The sequence below is a fragment of the Peromyscus eremicus genome, chromosome 10 (assembly GCF_949786415.1).
Source record: "Peromyscus eremicus chromosome 10, PerEre_H2_v1, whole genome shotgun sequence".
Taxonomy (NCBI): Eukaryota; Metazoa; Chordata; class Mammalia; order Rodentia; family Cricetidae; genus Peromyscus; species Peromyscus eremicus.
The window spans coordinates 44,961,421-44,983,468 of NC_081426.1; positions in this window are offsets into that span (position 1 = coordinate 44,961,421).

The following is a 22,048-nucleotide window of genomic DNA, read 5'->3' on the forward strand; positions in this document are numbered from 1 at the left end:
GAGGAATATGAGGGCCTTTTTCTTATCTACTTCCTTATAAATACAATAAGAAAATTCACATTCAAATTAGGACTTGAAAAAGTTGATTTTTTTTTCCTTTTAGAATTTTCTTCCTATTATTAAAATTGGAACTGACAGGTGGCATGTTGATAACTACCATAGATGTGGAAATCAGGAAGTCATGCCTGACAACACCCTGAACAACCTTTGAGGGTCAATAAATGACTTTTGTTCCAGGAGCCCTAGTTTCCTCATCAGGAAAATGGAGACATCTTACAGTATCTCTTACTTGCTTTCTTCTTACTAGGCTTCACTGTAAAATTTAGAGTATGTATGTGTGTATTATGTATGTACATGTATATCCACATATATATAACACAATCTTGTCTTATAATAAGCAGTCCATTTTAAGCAATAAATTCACATAGGAGACACGATGTTTTCAAATTTTTCAGGATGAAAACTGCATGCATATGTCAAAACATATAATGCTGTGTATTTTAACTGTTCACTGCTTACTGTATATCAACTGTGCTTTTAAAAGCTCCAATAAAAGAAAACAAAAATGATGCCTTAGCCTATTATCTTCAGAGAATAAAATAAACAACATGTTGGAGAGGGAGAAAAAAATCAAAAAAAGAATGAAATGATTTTTCCTGTGTGTACTTTCTGGAACAATGAAACCACTGCTGCTTGGACTAGTGAAAACAAACACATGAACCCTTTAGTCTCCACTCTACCTGCCACTGAATAATCTACACAATTCACGGCTTTGAGGCCAAATGAATTCTCTTCACTTCTAATAGAATTTGTAAAAACTTCTTGACTTGAATTGTCGCACGGTTATTCTTCATTGTTTGAAAATAAGAAGCTGCAGGTCTTCACCATTCTGTGCCTCCAGCCTGGAAGGGGGCAGGGGTCTGAGACTCCCCTTCTGACTGGCAAGAGGAAATTCTGTTTACCTGCCAAAAAAAGGCCTGGAATAGGCACAGTAAAGTCCAGACAAAGCGTGGAAGAGAAAAACAATTCAGTCAGACAGACCACAACAAAAAAGTAAATTTCTCTGAATTGAACTGTATTTTGATAGACTACGTTCAATGAAACTAATTATCTGAGCGTCCAGTAGCTTTGGGAAAAAGGAAAAAGGGAACCTATGAGGTGGAGAATAAGCGAAGGATGGAGGCGGGTGGGGTAGTTTACAGCTTCTGGAACAGCACTGATCTTTTCTAGAATCCCCAGGTAGAATATATGCTAAGTCTGTAAACATGGGAAGAAAAATGGAGAACCAGACAAAAACTGTGGACGTGAAAGAATAGGTCAAATATATAGGATGCCAAAGCAAATTCTCTCTTTACTTTGAATTATACAGAAAAGGGCCTTGGTAACTTGTTTCTCTTTCTGTTGGAAACAGAGTTTGAGCCAAATGAAAAGTTGGTCCAGTTCTTTCTAATTATTTTATCTGCCTGAGTAACTCGGGCAAAGGACCTCTGCAAATATGTTCTCATGTTAGAGAACTTTACAAAATCCAGTGATGGTCAGTAAAAACAATGTATTCGTTGTTTTTCAGATACTGTGGCAGAATGTTGGGACTTAAGTAGTTTATAAAAATAGACATTTACATAGTTCATAAGACCATAGAGTCAACTGGGGACCTCAGAGAAGATGACGTAACAACAACCAGAGCGTGTAAGAGGCAGAGATGTGAGTCAGGAAGCTAAAGACTTAAGTAATCATGACAATTCACCTCCAAAGAGCTCACTCCAGTCCCATATAAACTATTTAACCCCTTCTGTACACCAAAATGACTACAGTGACTGTCACTGTATCCATAGCCTCCACCTCTTTAAATTTCATCACCATCTCCCAGTATTACCACACTGAGGACCAAGTTTCGATGTGTGGATCCTTGAGGGGTACACATACTCCCAGCAGCTGAACCACAGAAAGCAGGTGACATGAAAAGTTAAGAGCTATATATTTCTTCTGATGCTTTTAGTAAGGTTTTGTTTTGGTGGACGTGTAGGTAGTATTTCCTTCGTCAACACTGAAATAGACTTCGTGATGAGTTGTCTGTGTGTTATAACCAGGTCTCAATTCCTTCTTGCTTTTTTTTCAGGCCACATCAACAGCAGACAAGACAAAAGAGTGGCCTGGGCAAAGCCAAAGCATGGAGAAATGCCTTTAGTTATTATTACCAGAATAAATGAAGAAACCACACGCCAGATGGGTGTACATTATCTATCCAACTAAAAAAGTGTCTTGTTAACAGAGATAAATGGTCTGAAATGGCAGAACATTTTCTTGCAATTTTAAAAAATAATAGCAGCAATATTTCAGAGGATAATTTTGCCATTTTTTCAAGGTTTCTGCTAAAAAACCACATTTGATATTGATAGATATATCCTTAAAGTGCTCATTGGCACATTCATAAATATGTGAAGCTGAAAAGGGATTTTTAAAAATCTCAACTCTAATAATCTACTTGGAAGCCTGAAGACACAATCCAAGTGGCCAGTTGTCTGGGTCATGCTGCATGTGTTTCCCTTACTTATCTGAACACAAAGCAGAGGCAGTATGGTGCAGTGAGCCCAGCTGTAGAAATGACTTTTGATGTGTCAAATGTTGTGGAATCAGTTTTCAAGTATCCAAGAAGTAGATAAACATACCACATGGGAGTGCTATAAGAATTGCTGTGTTCACGTGTTCCTGGAGACCAAAGAAACAGCCTCCGACACCATTCACCTCATCTATGAGACAAGGTCTCTCATTAGCCCAGACCTGCCTGTCCAATTGGGCTAGGATGACTGGCCAGCAAGCCCAGGGATCACCCATCTCTGTCTCCTCAGCACAGGGGTTACAAGTGCATGCTCCCACAACCCATCATTTTTGTGTGGATTCTGGGGATCAAACTCAGGTCCCTGTGCTTGCAAGGCATGCACTTTACTGTCTAATCCATCTCGCAAGCTCTGCCATGAACTTTCATAAAAGACTCTAAGTATTCTTTCTGGTGCCTGCAAGGTGCCACTAAAGTATTCACTGCTCAGTAAGCGTTATCTGTACTAAGTATCAGATGGGTTTTCTATTATACAAAAAAGCTTCTCATGTTCCACAATTTTACCTTTTTCCAATGTTATGGGTATATCACTCCACTTGAGACAAGGACCCAAACAAGACTGCTGGCATAAATATATAATAAAACACTGTCCCCTTATATAGTCCTTGGCCTAGTTAAATCTATGTTACAGCTAAGCTTAAGATCCATTATGAATATAAAACCATCACCTTCATTTGCATCCAGCCACATCTGCAGGCAAAAGAGGTTGTTTACTAGAAGAAAAATACAATTAATTTCTGAGATGTTTTATTTTATTTGGAAAGCCTCATTTCTCTGGGAACATAACAATGACTTACTGATTTATAAAGTGCTATACTTTAAAGGTAGTCGAAATACTTTCTTTACAATTGTGATGCCCTGCATTTCTAATATCAATAATACCTTGCTGGAACATAAAAAAAGGCACCTTCAGAGAAGGCTTGAGCCTTTCTGTTTATGTCACCTCAGTTGCCCTGGGAGTCACACAGGAGCCTGGGGCGGCTTTAATCTTCCCATTTAGCAAGTGGTTAGTTGGTTTGTTTAATAACTAGGCACACTGAAGATGACAGGTGACTTATCTTGACTATACCAAAAGAAATATCCATGCATATGTGACATCCCAGGCTTTTAAAAGAAGGATAAAGGGCCACCTTTTAAAATTATAGCCCCAGTGTATGAAACCTGGGCATTCCTATCACACATAGGGTATAGACTGAAGCATGAAATGATGGATTTTCCAGGGAAACCAACTCTTGAAAAGGTAAGAAGTACCCATGTGTGGACCCCACAGTATCACATCACAGTCCTCAATTTGCTCTTTGCAGCTCAAGTTGTGGTAGTTTACTTGAACAGTGGAAACTTACCATATGAAAAAGCTACATTTAAACCCAGTGTGGCGGCTGACAGGGAGGGATGGCAGCAACATCAGATTCAAATACCTGAAAAGGGAGACCTCTGGCACTGAAAGAGTCTGCTCTTGCATGTATGTGACTAAATGGGTCTTTGAAGTGACTCTACCACAGTAGTGTTCTGCAAGGGGAAAACAATCTTCCGGAGACCAGCCTCTTCCTTATGCTACCCAAGCACTCATGACTGGAGCTGCCATGTTTTCATACAGCCTCTCTGCTTCCTGTTTTCTGGACCAATCCTTGCACTTCCTGTGTTAGCTAAACATTTCAGAGCATGGAGTGGGAGATACAGTCTCCCTCTTGTGGCCAAAGTAAAAAAAAAAAAAATAGTAAATCTTCACCACATGCCTCTCTAGAAACAGAACAAGAGCTGAAAAGAAGAAGAAAATTAAGATGATCTGAAGTGTTTATCCAATTATTCCCAAGGCTTGACCCTTCCTCCCTTCCATATGTGGTTGCTCAACTTTGCCATGGTTATAGGCCTTGGTAAATGGCACCTCTAGCCAATAGCTTGCTAAGGGCTAGTTTGCTAACATATTCAAACTCAAGAAATCACTCTGGTATTATTTACTGAGCTCAGTTTCCTCTGAAACAAAGTGAGAAATGGTAATCTGATGAAACCCTCATCACTGGCATAAATGGACAATGGCTCTACCTCTGCAAAATACTTCATTTTGACAGCTGGATTTCATCATTTTCTTCAGTTCTCTGAGTCTTAATGTCCTCATCAATGAAATGTTTGTAGTGAATGAGATCAGGGTGCTACTGGAGGCAGGAGGGGCACAGGATCCAGACAGTGCTCTTGTATCTATGCCAACTTCCTTCCTCAAGGACCATGGCTCTGCTTCAGAAGTCTTCTCAGCAGAAGAACAACAAAATGGAAATTGACCTCTCATTCCTGGACTCAAAAGATCCCATGTGACCATGATAATGCTCCTAGCACACACAATTGAAGTGACCACATCAAGTATCCATTTCACATGTAAGGACATTCACAGAGACATTTATGGTTTACTTGAACCCATTCAGTTGCTTTAAACCCCATTCTGCCTCCACCATCAAGATCTGGGAAGGTGGAAGTAACTGGTAAACTGTAGAGTCTCCCTTTGCCCAGCCTGAGCACAGTGATCTTGACTTGAAAAGAGGGAGGAATAAAACTAGAGACTTGATGTCCTCTTTGAATGTAGCCTGGAAACCATCTCCTTCCCTTCCCTTCCTCTGCCATGCCCCTCCCTCCCCTGCCTCTGTCTTCACTGATCTCTCCCCTTTCCTGTCTCATCTACCGCTGGTCTAAATCTCCAATGCTTCTTCTGTCATCTCCCTTGTCTTTTTCCCCGACCTTACTTTCCTCTACCTCCCTCCTCTCCTGCCTTTCTTCCCCCTTGCCTATCCCTCCCCTTCTCTGTCCAGTGCCCCTGGCTCTTCTCTAGTTTCCACATCACACTCTCAGTACCAGACGCATGTACAACATATTATAAGAATGACCCATTATTGCTTTTCTGCAGAGATGTACCCTGGTGGGTAACATTTCCAAAGGGGTTTAACTTGCCAGTGAGAAATAACAAAATCAAAGTGAAACTAGTTCAGAAACCCACTTCAGATCCCAAGCAGAGATGCAAATTGGGGGTGTAAGCATGCCATTTAGTCAGCCATGCAAATTAGCACATGTTCACTTCTTGCCTGGGGCCCTGAAAGAAACCAGAAGGGGAGCCACAAGGAATTTCAATCTGTTCCTTTTCTCCTTTAGTTGACTTTTGGCCATGTTTTAGTTGGTATTTGCTTCTGTGGACGCCTGTGGCTGATGGTGACTTTTTTAAAAAAAAATCTGAACATTGAGAAGCAGAGGTGAAGTAAAACAAAGAAGTTAGATTGAAGGTTGGTAATGGGAAACCTTAGGAGTGAGCTAGGAATAAAAAGTGCACACAGAGAGAGAGAGAGAGAGAGAGAGAGAGAGAGAGAGAGAGAGACAGAGAGAGAGAGAGAGAGAGACGGAGACAGAGACAGAGAGACAGAGAGAGATTCTGAGACATAGAGTTGACTGGTTTGGCAATGTACTTTTGCATTTGTTTTATCCTGCTTTCTCTCTCTCTCTGTGTCTCTCTGTCTCTGTCTCTGTCTCTCTCTCACTCACTCTCTCCTCCCCATGCGTGCATGTGTGCATGTGTGCGTGCAAGTGTGTGTGTGTGTGTGTGTGTGTGTGTGTGTGTGTGTGTGTTAAAGATCACCATTTATAATCATTGCTTAGGAGTTTAGGGGTTAGGAGGATTGTATTTAGTTTCAATTGTTCAGAACACGCTTTTCATAAAAACAAGCATCTCCCTCTGACAAGGGCTATAAACCTCATACGTCTCCTTTAGTTCTAGCTGAAGTGCAACTATTAGGTCCCATTTATTTATACGTTCTCCGTGAAGATTCCATTTCCCAATTATTGGAACAGTGAGTCAAATAAAAGCAAATGTTGCTGAAGAAAAAACATGAAAAGAGTCTTCCAATATCTGAAGAAAGCTAAGGATTGATTGAACCTGAGTAGTTGGAAAAACATCTCCACCCATGTCTTTAACTACAAAAGTAGTGGTAGGGGTTGGGAGTGAGGGCAAGAGTTTGTAGGAGCTTGGAGCAGAGGCAAGGAGGAGAGGAAATTGGTTGAAGTAGAGAGAGATAATTCTTATCTGGTGTTTTCTCTGCAATTTAATGTTGCCAGGCTGGCATCTTGCACATCTACCCAGATTGAGCACATTGCTATTACAGAAGTGAAGCTTTCTTCTAGGATAGATTAAAAAGATAATAGGTGAAACCAGCTGTAAGAAGCATCTGCCTTTTTGTTTTTGTTTTTTTATTTCAAAGCAAGTGTCCTTGCAAGTGGGAAAATACAGGTTCTAGAACTCTCATGAGATTGCATCCTAGGAGTGAGGTTCCAATTTCCGAATCTGTAACTTGCCCTAAGCTCAATGACTCCTTTCAACAATTTCACACTGGCTTCTTCCTCCAAAACATCATAGTCATAAGTGTAAGACAAATCTTAAAAGGTCTTATTAATAAAAGTACCCTGATCCAGATATTGGGGTAAAAACTAAGAGATCAGGGAAGCAGAAAATAGCCAGCCATGTTCTTACCACTAGAAATCCACAGCCAAAGAGAGCCTACTTCCTGTATACCCATGACTATAGGCCTTTCTGTCCCTGCCCTCTAACTTCCTCTCTCTGCACAGCTACATCACTTCCTGTCTGTACAGACCTCCAGACCTCCATGGTTAGTGCTGGAATTAAAGACACGTGCTACCACTCCTGGCTCTGTTCCCAGAGTGGCCTTGAACTCACAGCAATCAGGATGAATCTCTGCCTCCTGAATGCTAAGATTAAAAGCATGTGCTACCATTGCCTGACTTCTATGTTTCATATAGTAGCTGGCTTTTTTCCTCTGTACCTCAGATAAGCTTTATTGGGGTGCACAAATAAAATATCACCACATTTCCCCTTTTTCGTTTAAAATACAAATTTATGACTAATATAAGAAAAACTATATACAATAAGTACAATAACTATATACAATATATACAGGCAATAAATACATCAACAATGTCTAGTCCATTTGCATTTGACAAACTCTGTAAAAATATCCCATTATCTATCCTATTTTGGTGAGTCCAAAGGATTTTATGAACTTTACCTTCTATCCTATTTGCACTGCCAACCAAAAACTATCTTTTGATGTCTTTCAAACTTATACACTTTATAACTCTTAGTGAGTTTCTTTTCTGGATTTCTTAACAAGGAAAACTATAACTATCTAATCTTCAACTAACAATAACTATAACTATCTAATCTTCAACTCCCTCAGAGACCCAAGAAGGACATAAATAATATTACCTGAGTAAAGAGGAAGTGCAAACAAGCAACTTCCAAAAAATTTGAGAAATGACAGAAACAGCTGGCTGCCTGGATGGTCACCCAAGGTTTCTCTACAACATTGGGGCATCACCTTTGGCCTACAGGCTTAGCATATCTGACAGACTCATCTGTGAAGCAGGATTTTCTAAAGAGCCTTCCTACCTTGTCTTGGCAAGAATCAGCAGTCCTTTGTTTTGTGTCCTGCTTGTCCATTTTGGACAGCATACTGTCAGCAGTCGATGCAAGGGCACTTTCTTGCCCAGTGACTAATTTTTGCCACAAAGAAAGTAAACTCCATATGGAGTTTCTTCAATGACTATCATCTTCTCTGAAGTAGATTGGTGCTTCCAGGAGCAGACATGTCTCATAATCATAAAAAATCCATGTTATTAAAACATCTTAAATACCATATTCTGCAGATTTCTGAAGTGTTTGAAGATGACATGTCTATCTAAAATATATCTCTGCTTGACCTTGAAAACATACCTAATATGACTACAAGTTCGATTGTAATGAATAATTTCTAACATACATTTCTTTATATCCTAGTTATATATATAGTTGGTAACAATAATTTTCAAGGATTAGAAAATTGCACTAGGTTGTTAAATGAACTGTATAGGTACAATATCTTCAACAAGATTATAAATGTATGTACAGTATTTTCTAACAAAATCACTCTCAAATTTGTATCAATATACAAAATTTGTATACAATATACAAAAATCCAATTCAATGTAAAATATTTAAAACTAGTAGTTGCCTTCTAAAAGTAGATTCAATAATCTACCTTTTTATCTTATCATATCTATATAAATCAATCTCAAATTTGTAGCAATATACATAATTTGTATCCAATATACAAAATCCAATGTGAAATATTTAAAACTAGTAGTTGCCTTTTAAAAGTAGATTCAATAATCTACCTCTGTATCTTATCATATCCATTCTCTCTTTTTTTCTTTTCAGAATAGATTCAATAATATACCCTTTATTGTATCGTTTCTATATCTTTTTTCAGATTAGACTCAATAATCTACCTCTTATCTATATCTTCTGTTTTTTCAAACAAGAACCCTAAATCTAATATCCTTTGTTTAACTTTTTTCCTGACCATTAACAATTAACAACTTGTAACCAACCATTATAAACAATGACAATTATCCAAAACCCATTGAAAGAACAAAAACTACCCATCCCACCTCTTGGGAATGTGGGTCTTGTGTTCTTAAAATTACTTCCTGCTGTCTGGGGGGTATCTTTAGGGGATCCTAAAAAGAAAAATTTTGAGTTAATTATCAGGTTCTGGGACAGGTAGCTGTATCATTTGTTGTTCAGTCTCTGCATAATGTGAAAGTGCAGGGCTTGTCTCAAGTCCTTGCTCAAGGAGTCTGTGAGGTTGGATCATCTCAGCTAGCCATCTCAAAATTGTCCTGAGCAGCTTGTAGTAAAAAGCAGAACTTTGGGTGGTGTTTGTCAGCTTAGTGGTATGATCATTGTTCATGTGGAATTGTTCTTGTGGGGCCCCATCATCTTTTTAGACATTTCAAATTTGCCATTAGGCATGATCATGATTTCCTGCAAAAATCATGCAATGATACTCAAACACAAAACATGTACAGGCAGCTAGATGAAGCCTTTTTGTCTAGAATTAGTTAGTACAATATATGACCATTAATATTATGACAAAAGTTATATATATATATATATATATATATATATATATATATATATATTATCTTATAAATTTTGATATAAAATTCATACATTAAGAAAAAGTTTTAAAGAATCAAAATAAAACCAAAGAATTATGAGATTAGTGGCAATAGAATAGTCACTTAATTTTGGTTTTCTTCTGTTTCATATCAGATGGCTCTTCTGACATGATACAGAGATTTTGCATTTTCTTTTAACAAGCATGCTTGGGTTTAGAGAAGGAGAGAGCCATTCTCCAACTCCAAAGCCAACTTTAATTTTTAATTGAACTGGGACTACATAAAGACCATTTGTGTTAAGTTTCTGCAGAGAAGAGCAGAAACAAAAATTTAGGAAGATTTATGAAATTTTATATGTGATATACCAATAGGCCAATTTACCCTTTTTCTTGGGACATTTTTTTTTTCTGGATGATTTGTCCTTTTTCTTCAGATGTCTCATTTGTCTAATGTTCTTCAGATTCCTTAGCTGAATGCCTTCATTTTCCTGAAAGAAAAAAACAAAAACCTTCCCCAAGTCTAAGTTTGGGGAGGTTCCCTTTTGGCAAGTTATATCTGATTAAATGAAAAACATTTGTTAGTTGTATAAGTTAATTTAAATTGAATGGACATGCTGATTGGTGAACTACCACCTCTTTTAGTTAAGAGGTCTCTCTTGTTCAAATCAGACCTTTATCAACTTTGATGATATCCATAGCTTTTTTTCTCTTGTAAAAACAAAAGCAAAACCTCATCCCCAATGTAATACATATCCTGGTTTCCATTCTGTGTCAGCATATCTTTAAAGTATATAGGCTGATTTAATTCTATAATTTTTTTCTATTATCCAGTATATCTCCACAGCTGTTATTCCTTTCTCATTAGCAATGAGAAAATTCAAAGTTAATAGAGCACTGTGTAATCTATTTCTGGGGGTTTTTGTTACCCCTTTCTGTTTATTTGGCATATCCTTTAAAATTTGATTTGATCTTTCTATGACTGCTTGGCCTGTCGGATTGTGTGGTATACCTGTAAGATGCTTTATATTGTAATAACCAAAAAACTGTTTCATTTTACTAGAAACATATACTGGAGCATTGTCAGTTTTAATTTGTACAGGTATACCCACGATGGCCATAACTTTTAGCAAATGTGTGATTACAGAATCAGCCTTTTTGGAACCCAGAGCAGTTGCCCATTGAAATCCTGAATAGGTATCTATGGCATGGTGTACATATTGCAATTCTCCAAATTCTGCTAAATGAAACACATCATCCATCTGCCAGATTTCATTCCTCTGAGTACCCTTTGGGATACATCCTGCTAGTAGTGAAATCGCTGCCTCCCAAATGCTAGGATTAATAGCATGTGCTACCACTGCCTGACTTCTGTGTTACTATAGTGGCTGGCTTTTTCCTCTGAACCTCAGATAAGCTTTATTGGGGTACACAACTAAAATATCACCACACATAAGTCATAGAGGGGCATGGAGAAGCAAATCTATAATTTCTCCCAAGACATATCTTATTCATTAAGCTTTATTGGGCTGCACAAACAAAATATCACCACACATACATTATAGAGGGGCATGGAGAAGAAAAGCTACACTTTCTCTCAAGACATACCTTATTCATTACCTTATTCAGTGATAAAGAGGCATATAGACAGACTCTATCATGTAGACCATCTTGAATTGTTTATTTCCTGAAATGATAGAACAGTTACTTCTCAGGCATCATAGCTCAAGCAAATGGTTTGAAATGGGAACTCTGTCACATGACTAGGGGTTACCAAGAAGACTAGCAGAATCCACAGTCTTTTTTGATTCTTAGATGGTCTTATAATAAAAAAAAAAAACCCTGAGCTAAACACTGGGGTAAACACTGAAAGATTGGAGAAGCAAATCAAGCCACAGCCAACCTCGCCTCGCCAAGTCCTCAGCTGACCCTGTTTCCAGGAACCCTCAGATTTAAAGCCTCTGAGTCCTTGCCAGAAAGGCCTCAGCCAATAAGAGCCTTTAGTTCCTGTCTCCCCATGTCTTATGTACCATTCTCCACCTACCCGTGTCACTTCTTAGGATTAAAGGCTTGTGTACTTCCTAGTACTGCCATTAAAGGTATGTGCCACCACTGTGTGGCTCTGTTTTCTCTCCTAAACTGGGTCAATCTCATGTAGTCCAGGGTGGTCTTGAACTCACAGAGATCTAGTCAGATCTGTGCCTAAGATTACAGGAATGTGCCACCACTGCCTGACCTCTATGTCTAGTCTGGTGGCTGGCTCTCTCCTCTGATCCTCAGGCAAGCTTTACTAGGGTACACAATATATCACCACAAGATGGGGTCTGGAGTCTATACAGATTATGAATTGGAGGTTGGCCAGAAAAAGATTTATTAAGCATCAATCATATGCCATGTGATTTAAGTCTAACATGTCTTACTATATGCAGCAAAGAAAATCCATTTGTTCTTAGTTCCATTGAATAAACAAAATTATCAGGAATCTCACCATCCTTGGCTACAGATTTTGGAGGCAAATCCAGTTTTCTTTGGTCACCAAACTCATGAACCACAGAAAATATCCATTTAGACAATGCATTGTCTTCTCAAAGTCTCATTCGTGGAGTGTGTGTCTATGTGTTTTGAGACAGAGGCTCCTTGTAGCTTAGACAGACCTCCAACTAGTTACATAGCAGATAATCTTGATCTTGAACTTCTGATCCTCCTGCTTCCATCCCTAGGATGCTGGTATTATAGGCATGAGCCATCATGCCCTGTTTATGTGGTGCTGTGTCTAGAACTCAGGGCTTCATACTTACTAATCGAACATTCCTCCAACTGATCTACATCTCCAGCCCTCAATGTCCATTTTGGGTTTTTTTGTTTTTGTTTTTGTTTTTGTTTTTGTTTTTTTTTTTGTGTGTGTGTGTTTTAAATTAATTAATTAATTTATTTATTTATTTATTTATTTATTTATTTATTTATTTATTTATTTATTTTTGGTTTTTTTCAAGACAGGCTTTCGCTGTGTAGCTTTGCGCCTTTCCTGGAACTCACTCTGTAGCCCAGGCTGGCCTCGAACTCACAGAGATCCACCTGCCTCTTCCTCCGGAGTGCTGGGATTAAAGGCGTGTGCCACCACCGCCTGGCTTCAATGTCCATTTTGAAATAAATGGAGAACGGTTGTGGGATAAAGAGTGATATTGGTTTCCAAGCTGTTCTGATCATGGTGCCAATAGCAAATGAATAATGGCATATGGTGGTCCTATATATTCTTAATAAGTATACTGTTATAAATTTGTATTTATAATCAAAAGAAATGATGTACTTTATGTTTGTGGTACATTCTGATGTGTTCTAAAGTGTACTAGAGTATGGTCAGCACTATATTTATTAATGGTCAGTATAAAAACAACTATTGGGGAACATATCTGAATGTAGATAGTTATTGGGTACATGAACTTGGGCTGGCTATTTTACCTATAATAATAGTAATAATCTCATAAAGATGAAATGAGGATTAAATTAACATTATTACCTAGATGTCAGTGGTTTAGAAAACTGCACATGAGACAAAGCCTGAGCAACTTTCCAATAACTGACACAGAAAGTACTAAAAATGTTGACTATTTATTGTGTTATATACACACTTACTATGCCTACTAAGTGAAGGAAGATATGGTTAGTGTTAAACAAAAAATAAAATAAAATTTTATTTAAATACATGTGAATAAAAGAGAAATATTTTTTACATTAAGATCATAAATCTAGTCATTTCTTCTTGTAATTTAATATAAAATAATATGATATATATGTATTCTTGCTTCTCTTATTTTAGATGATTCCTCTATGAGATTATGAACCCTTTTAAGGCAGAGACTGTATCAATTAATTTGCCACTGTGTTTTCTTGGCCTGGAGCCATGTCTTCTGCATAGAAGTCACTTGACTTACTACTTACTGAATGACGAAACAAATGAATGGACCAGAATTATCAGTTTATTTGTATTCATATGTCAGAGTCATTTTTCAATTTTGTAGAAAGCAGTCTCAAGGACTATCGGCTGTCAGTGAATTGAACAAATCTCTCAGCCACGATTTACCTCATTTTTAAAAGTCAGGTTGGGCAGCCACACAATCTATACTCATTGAGAGCTCACTCTGTACTTCTCCAAGTGCAAAAGCAAAACCCTAGCTGAAAAGATTTTGCCTTCATTCTCTGCACATATTACCACTCCAGAAACCAAAGTGCTTTGGTGTGGAAGGATCCTGCCTAAGTTTAAATTCTGCCAGACCAGGTAAGAGTGGGTAGCTCATGACCCCCATTTCAGCCTCCATTTGGAGGAAGGAGATAAGCTGACTGAGATCACATCCCTGAAAACTTCTGACTGCTGTGCTGTTGGGCTTGTGTTTTGTTTTGTTTTTGCTTTTCTCTGTTGATCTGGGCAACCACACAGAAAGCTAGCAGTAGAAGGATTGAAGTCCAAGAAGGAAAAGACCAGGATGGATATTATGACACACTGTTTCCTGCTGATCTTTTCGGTGTCTCTTCATGCCCAGTGAACCTTGTACCTGTACCACTTCATTTCTATTTCCCACAAAGACTGACTTCTCCCAAGTCCCAAGAGCTCTTGACTCAGAGCAGACTAGTCCTGGTTCATCTCTGCAAGAAAGACAGTAGGATGTACAAGTCCTGAGATGGATCCAACCAAGTGTGTTTCCTGGCAGAGTACATCCTGCTTATTCAGGACTATCCAGAGCAATGCAGAGAAGAAAGCCTAAAGACTCAATACTGTTCAGTAGTTTTCAGGCTTCCTGAGAGAGTTAAAACACATGAGATAAAAAAAAAACCTTGCTCATTATTGTTCTGTGGTCCTCTGCTTTCTCTATGTAATAGGTAAACACGGGTAAGGCATTGTTCATAATAAAGTAAAGCAAGTGAAACCATTGGAAACTGACAGCCCCCAGTCTGAGCTCTGTCATTTCCTGAACATGTGCTGCTGTACTGCTAAGACAATGTGTTAGCTAGTGTTTGGAATTCTTATCTCCCTCTTTGGTATTTGAGATCCCCGGGTAAAGCAGAAAGCAAGGCACAATGTCCACGTGCATTCAGAAGGAGGCACCTGGATGTTACCATTTCAAATATACTTTTCAAATCCCTATACTGTTCTCATTTAACTGATCCACGGCTCCTCCTTTAGTGAGATTTAGTTAATACTTCTTATCCTTAGCAATATGTTAAAGGTGGCCCATTTTGTATCCAAACAAATGACCAAAAGGCAAAAGGCAAAACAACAACAAAACCAAAAAAGCACTCTCACTACTACAATTTGGTTGACACAGTGAGGTAAAAAATCATGAAGTAACAGATAAAAAAGGACACAAATCTTAATCAATCTTGATTTGACAGAAAATGGGAGATACACTAATCATATTCCCTGAAGGTAATAATTTAATTTTTATAAACTATAGATTTTTAATGTAGATATGATTTGTGTGGTTATAGAAACTATATGATATAAGGTTTTCAATATTTAACACGGCTCTTTACATACAAAACATTGTCTAATACCACTTTTCATATTTTTACTTTTCTAAACTTGACATTAGAACATTAATGTTAGATGCAGCCATTTCCTACATACCCATTATACCTGCCTAAGACATTTTTTAAAATGCTTTAATTCCACACTGCTTCACTGAACACTACTGTTTCTCACTGTTTTTAATCATGAGCCTTTTTGATTTGTGAAGAATTGATCATTTTTGTCGTCGGGTTCCAGAAACTCTCAATTCCTAAAATAGTAGCTTTCTTTCTTGAAGAAAAACGAAACAAAACAAACAAACAAAAAAAAAAAAAAAACAAAGAAATAAAACCTTCATCAGCAGCCATTACTGATTGTGACAAAACCCATTCTTCCCAGACCCCTTGAGGGCAAGATCACTATAATTTGTTCCTAAATTTCATCTGACTTGTAATTCCAATTTAACTAGAATTATGAAATGTCCCTTCAAATTAAGTAAACCACAGGAGCACTTGCACTATCTACAGGATGACAATATATTCCATTAGCCCTCCTCTACAGATTTCAGTCCAAACTCATCTGTAATGGGCCCTGGTTTGGCATTTCTGCCCTTGATCACAATAAAAAAAAAGTCTATTGATGGAAAGGAAGCACCAACAATCAATAGACAATGTTTGCTTGCAAAAACCTCCTGTCACTTGCAGATGGCTACTTATGGGATATTGGAGGTAGCTTGTCATGAATCAAAACGTTAAAAAGAGGGCCTGGTGAGATGCATCAGTTGGTAAGGGCACCTGTCATCAAGGAGTTCGATCACAGGACCCACACAGTGGAAAGAGAGAATTGACTACTAAAGTTGTCTTCTGACCTCAATGTGTGCACCATGCCAGGTACATGACATTACACAAACAGATGACATATTTTTTAAAAGAACTCTTTAAAAAGAGAAAATTGAGGAAATGCATCACCATGTATGAATTTAAAAGTGGGAAGGTTGAAGCATGGTGTAAGGAGGAGACTCAGGGTTCTTCAAAGGAAGTGATTGAGCCAAAGAACCAAAGTCTGAAGAATCTGCTCTATGTCTTCAGAGAAGACGTGTCTGTATCAAGTATCCAGAGTGTTTAAAGAAGTGATTGATGACGTGTGAGTGCGAGATAGGATAAAATGTTTCATAAAACCACTCTAGGGCAACCTAGAGCATTTTTTGATACCATTCTTTATAGGACGCAACCCTTTCTGTAAATCTTTAAATTTTAACTAACATCACCTGGAGCACATAGCTAGCAGTAGAAGAGGAAACAGGATGGGAATACTCATCTATCCTGCTTCAGAATCCATAGTTCACACTGGCTACTAGACTGAAGAGCAGATACACAAGTAAGAAGCATACTATCTTGAAAAAATATCTGGTGAGAAATGGTTTCTAGGTTAATTTTGAATTCAGTTCATTTCTATAAATAATTATTACTTTGTCTGTGTGATATTGGATATTGAACCTCATGTATGCTAGGCAAGCACTCTTTCACTGAACTGTGTCAACGGCCTCCACTCCCCATGAGTTTTCTTACTTAATAACAATTATTTTGAGGACTCTAAGCCATTATATATTCAGTTATTTACCTTCCAAATTTATTCCCATTCTAAGAGTTGAAATTCAGGGTTAGGAGAGCTGGCTCAGTGGGTAGAACACTAGCTGGTTTTACAGAGGACCAGGATTTAGTTTTCAGTTTCAGATTCAGGTTTCAGTTGGTCTCTATCTCTGCCACACGCACCTAAGGATTCAGTTCTTAGCTCATTCATGGTAGCTCACATCTGCCTCTACTCAGTTCCAGGGCATGCTATACCCTCTCTTGGGCTTCAGGGACATCAGGCATTCATTTGGTGTACATATATAAGTGCAAACAAAATACTCACTAACACATTAAAAAAATAGCCCTTAAAAATGGGTTGAAATTGAGCTACATTCAAAATGTCATTTATTAAACAATTTATTGAACACTGTCATCCAACCAATTCTTCTATCCACCAAGGCATCTATATAACATCTCATGAATAAACATATATAGCACCAAACTTAAGACATTCTGTCCAAATAATCTGAATAAGAGTACAAAGTTTAAATGTGAAATATTCTGCATTATCAGGCATTTTTGTAAAAAACTTAAGCCATCCACTTATTAGTCTTACTGAAATACTGAGGCTGACTTTGAAGTCACTGTGTAGCCCAGGTAAGTCTTGGAATTGCGTTTCTTCTATGCCTGACTAGTTAGAATGCAGGCCTGCACTACCAGGCCCAGCTGTAATGTCTATCACAGACTCTGTTAGCGTCCCATTAGAGGCAATATAGCCTAACGGGTATGTCTATGAAGTCTAGTCAGATTCTCTTTGTGTCTGGTTTCTTCTCTGTCACTCTCTAACTGTGTAAAGTTGGAAAAGTGTGCTTAACTCCTTGAAGTCCAGGTGTTTTCCACCGGTTCAGTGGCTATAGAAATAATTCCGTGAATAGTTTCATGATGTGAAGAAGATAATTTATCCAAGGAAAGTACTTCCACTAGAACAATGTTTATGCAAGGTACTGTTGGTTTCCCTTTCATTGAAAAGCTCTGTTCTAGATAAATATCATCTAACAAAAGAAACTCAGTTATTCAGTGACAATGTGATTTATAAGAAGATAATGGAACAAGAATAGGTAAAATACTGCTAATCTGGACAAGGAAAAGGAGGGTCCCATCACCATAACCCTGGAGGGTCCCATCACCATAACCCTATCCAGACAGAGGGGGTGTTGTAGAAAGCAGGGCTGATGAGTAGACAAGCCCAGGAAACTGATAGGAGCGATATAATTAATGGACATCGAGGAGATGAACTCTTATTTATCTGTTTAAACACGTTTTTCTGCTATGTATTGAAAATATCAAAGGGCAAAACTTTCACTAAATTTGGTGACTTAACCTTTACTGGCAAGATCTACTGGGCAACAGACACAAAAATCTACACTGGAAAAGCTCACCACCCCAAGAATTTTATTGGCGTTTTGAAACAAATCTGATTTGCTTCTTTTTCAATATTTCCTGTTAGCTATTAGGCTAAAAGTTTTGAAGCCCTTTGTTGATGTCATTGTTGTTTGTTTGTTTACTACTTCATTGGGGATTATTTCCTCAATTCCAAACAAACATATTTGTCAGGGGAAAATGGTACTAACCATGGCTAGCAAAAAAAAAAAAAAAAATGACAAGTCTCTGGACACTCCTCTAAGCCAGGCTGGCCCACATCTTCAGTCTATAACGCTGATGAGGTGAACTTTGCCCTATTTTCTTCTCATCTAGGACAACTCAGAGTCACAGTGGTAAATGAAGGGTTCCTCCAACACTGATATGTAATCCCTGGCAATGAATCCTTATGCGGTCCCAGCTCCTTAAAGATAAAACATTCACACACCTTCTGGGCTATTAGTTTCCCCTACGGTGCTTCCCTTTTATTTCTAAGCAGACAGTGTGTGTGTGTGTGTGTGTGTGTGTGTGTGTGTGTGTGTGTGTGTGTGTGTACCTTCACCAAGCCAGCCTTGTTTTCTACAAATTCTCTCTCATTTTTCTGTAGGACGTGCCTTCATTGTGATACAGCAGAAAAGTGGACCCATCAATGATAGGTTGAACATGAGGATCAGAGATCAACCCGCACTTCATTGCCAGACAGCTCTCTAGAAACTCCCTTGGCACACTCCTGGAATCTTTGACTGTTCCAACTCTTAGCCTGAGACAGTTCCCTGTAGCTACTTCTTCCTCACCCTCCTCTGGGGTTCATTGTTCTTTTCTTTCCTTCCCATCTCCTCCCTCTTCTTTGCTGTGGACGTGATTGTTTCTACACATGGCTTTCGTGCTTTCTACTCTGAACCTTTCCTTAACTTGACTTTTGCTCAGCTTTTGCCTGTTTTGTGAACTTCACTCTCACGGGCATTTTCTCCCCATCCAAACCTCGACTTGTGATTTCCCCCGAATCTAATTTTCAGCTTTTGTAAAAACACTTAACAGGAAGCAAGGTAAATTTTGAAAGTTAAGTCTTGACATTCAACGCATCCTGAAATATTCACCCCCAACTGAGTTCTTATTCCCAAGCTGTTTGCCTTTCTCAGCAGACATCTAGGGTGGAGAAAGGAAGGACACAATATGTTGGCTCATATTGGTCTTTTGAGACTGATACTTTCCTGGGAGCAGCCTGTTTGTTTATTGATAGGGCCTTTGGGCCTCTTACCATCAGTGGTTGCCTTGGCAGAGCCACACCATCAGCAGCAGGGATTTACCTCCACCCTTTCTCCACCTCACCCCACCCCCCATTGACTTTCTTTGGCCCAGATTCCTTACCAGGCAACAACAGAAAAGCAAAACATTATTCAGATGTCTTTGTCAGTGCCCAAGTTCATTTATAGTAGTCACATTTGTGTTTGTTGAATTAGGTTAGCTACTTGTCTCCAATTTTAAACACCGTCCTTTGTCAAAGCCTGAGATAGGTTGAGTCTTCTCCACATTTGATCAGCTTATATGTTAATTGTGTACGTGACTCCAAAGAGTACCATAGAAGACCGGCCCATTTCTGCTTGTCCCTGGAAGCCAATGACTCTCAGACCCTTATGGCTGATATCAAAGCAAATTTGGTGTAAAAAAAAAAAAGATTACAGTGAACCCATGTTCTGTCAGTAGTGGGTGGGGCAGATACTCTTCACTATACCAAGGATAAAATCACCCCACTGGCTGATTATTGAACTCAAAAGCAGAGTCATACTCTCCTCCTGGGTTTGCCTTTTGTTTTGCTTCTTGTTTCTAAATTTCAATCTGCTTCACAGCATAGGCCTGTTTAACAAGAGTAAACTCTGTTTTCATGCCCCCATTTTGGTAGAAACTGACCAGTTCAGGCTGTAAACTAAAAGTTTATTGTGCCACAACTGAGCCTTTTTGTGTTAGATGCCTGTTATATTGGCAGTAACTTGAATTTGCCTGAAGACAGCTCAAATGGGACTTACATGAAAAGATATTTGAATTAGATGCATTGGACTCTGGGATCTTCCTAGGAAGAAAATTTATCCAGAGGCATTTGACTTCTAATGCTTCTTAGTAGCTTAAGGGAATATGTAAGCAGAGATGTTTTTAAACAAATCACTGTGTTAGTAGGTCAGAGTCCCAGGAAGCTATGTCTTTCCCTTTCATGTGATGCCCAGCCCACCCTTCCCCATTGCAGGAAGACAGGAGGAAGTTGGAAGGTTGCTATAATAACTGCATGCCAGTAAAGTATAATGACTAAACAATTTAAAGACAATCACAAGATCCCAGGCGGCTGGGCCTCTTAGTTTTAAATGGCCATGGACTCATTTACGAATTTGTTCACAGAGGGCGGAGAGTCTATATGATGGATCATGTAAGTCAGAGCTAAGTAATGGTTCACCACAGCCTGGTTAATAGTTAGACAAGCTGTTCATGTTTGATTAGGGTTTTCTTCTCCATTGCCATAATTGTATGATAATTAACTCAACAGACTTAGATCTCATTTGGGGGAAATATGTACATTTTGAAGTTTCAGGAGTAACAGATTCTACATGCCGAGAAACAGTCTGAAATTGAACTGCGGGTCTCCTGCTCAGTCATAAAGATTGGACTGGAAGGTGTGTGCCTTGTGCGTTTTTGTCTCTAAAGGAACTCAAGAGTTTCTTTAGCGCTAACTTCCTCAAAAGGCTCTATGCACAAAAGTGCTCTACCCAGACATCTGTTGATAGATGAGAATTGCCAAGTGGCTAACAGCGTGAGCATCTAATGTAATCTGACTTTGAAGCTCAACTTGAGATGGAGCACATGAGGCTTCCCTAGCAGCAAAAGCATCCATTAATAGAAGCAACACCCCACGATCCAGTGTTTTACATAATGGAAGGAAATTCTTTTAAAGCAGATGGCAAAGTATCAGAGTGGGCATCCAAATTAAGTCATTTATAAATTGGCCATACTGATAATCACAGAGATCTTCTCCCTCTTCGGACCTCCCGTAAACTCAGCTCTACCACACATCACAGCTAATAATCATTTATGGCCTCATGGTTATGCTAATTTCTGGAATTACTTATATATTTAAAGAGACGTGAGAAGCTTTGGAACAATGACCCATATTTGTCTCCTCAAAATCTGCCGTAATCCAGTGCTGACCTCTGGGGCCTCATCTCTGTGAGGAGTCATTCTGTTGGCCCCCAAGTAGTATCAACTAGTCTATAAAGCTACCATTAACCATCAGTCTTGATAAATGGTTTCTATTTTGAGATTCTAGAGCCTTCTGAACTGGTCAAAACACAGAACTCTTATATTTAATTTGGGGTGGGGGGGACTAGCTACTATTATAGAGGGGCAGAATTCTGTAGCTGTCTGTATCCCAAGACTCTGACAACATTCATTTATTTTTTGTTTAAATCTTGGGTTTATTCCTCTACCATTTTTTAGCAATTCAACCACATGAGGATTTGAAAAGGTAAAAAATCCTTCCTTAGGGTATCAACATGAGGATCTTAGAATGGGGAATGAGAAGGTGGTGCAAATCAGTCTTCTTCTTTCCTACCTCTCTTTCTCTCTCCCTCCCTCCCTCCCTCCCTCCCTCCCTCCCTTCCTTCCTTCCTTCCTTCCTTCCTTCCTTCCTTTAGATAGGGTCTGTCTTTATAGTTCTTGTCCTGGAACTCACTATGTCGACCAGACTTGCCTCAAACTCACAGAGATACATCTGCCTTTCTTTACGTTTGTCTCTGCCTCTGGAATGCTGGGATTAAAAGCCCACATCACTGTGCCCAGCCTGGTCCAAGCTTTCTGAAAGGCTCTATGACTTAACTTGATAAGCCAGGCATTGCTCATTACCTTTAACTCTTTCTTGCCCATGACTGTCTCTTCTTTCCAGGGTCCTTGGATTTCACAGTTACTAATGGAA